A 1379-nucleotide genomic window follows, 5' to 3' on the forward strand; every position below is an offset into this window, starting at 1 on the left:
CACCTGTTTGTTCTCTAACATGGCATAACGTGACAAAAGTCTATTAATGTCAAAGTGTCTACAAACAACAATCCTTTTAGAAGAGGAAGCTTTAAATGACATCAACATGTTAGCGTGAGAGTCGGAGGTAGACTGCCGAGGATCTGTCATGATTGCTGTCAAGGGATGATTACTTTAAGATGACCTCATTTGATGATCTAATATTTTAAAAGATATTGCCCTACTCTCCTATCATTAAAGGGGGATAATTTGCTTCCTAAAATCAACCAGGGCTCCTTTTCTCCTCCTTGGAGAATACTTGGACAATATCCTTGCATATCAAAGGATTTCCAGGGAATGTGATCAACTGAAATTGGAAACGTTCAGAAATAATCCATTATTAAAGCTAACACAAAGAGACACGACTAAACTGACCAGTATTGAACTGTATGATTTACTCTTTGAAAAGCATGCCACTATTATGCTTTAAAGTAGTCACTGTTTGTGTACAAATTACTATGTGATATATTATATTATGGGTAGCCATTCAGTTTAATGATGACACCATGATGGCTATTAGCCAATTATGTCATTTCACACTTCTTTTGTGAAAATTCTTGTGCAAATAAAACAAATATATAAATATATATGAAAACTTGTATAAATTGTTTTTTGTATTAGATATAATACACATACAGTACATTGAGCAAAGGTCATCTGGTTACAAATATGTATATACAGTATATCAAAACTCTATAGAGCTTCCTCTGTCCCAAATATGATCCCCACAGAGCAAAAGTAGATTATCCTAGACACTGAAACAAAAATAAATTAATCTCATGTAGATGTAATCTTGTTTTAGTCATTATTTAAGGTTTTTCAACAATATTTTTTGGATTTTATAGTGTAGTCTTTAATTTGCATCAGACTACTTATTCTTGGATGTTTGTTTTTCCTTGTTTCATGTGTTGGTTATTTAAATTTTTATCATTATTCTGCGTTGGCCTCAAGAATGCTAGCAACCACTTAGGGGGATCCAAATAAAGAAAAAGAATAACGAGAGTTGAGTTTATATACTTCAATGTGAGTCATTCCGTCAGTACTACTCTGGTTTTCTTTATACTCACCATTATGCCTTTGTTTTCCAGCTGGAGCCTTGAAGAAACAAGTACAGTAAAAAAACAAGCTGTCAAACACGCAAATATAACATTTGTAGAGCTGTAATATTAGTTTAACCTAGTAATTCCAAAATGCAGTGCAGTCCATTAGTTTTCCTCCTTCATATTGCTAATTTCCACTACCATGCTGTAACAACCAAATAATGTTAAAAGCTCTACAGCAAACGGATCAGATGACTGACAAGGTCACAATACAGTCTCACGCACACGTAGATAGAGTAA

The sequence above is a fragment of the Etheostoma spectabile genome, chromosome 1, assembly GCF_008692095.1.
Source record: "Etheostoma spectabile isolate EspeVRDwgs_2016 chromosome 1, UIUC_Espe_1.0, whole genome shotgun sequence".
NCBI lineage: Eukaryota > Metazoa > Chordata > Actinopteri > Perciformes > Percidae > Etheostoma > Etheostoma spectabile.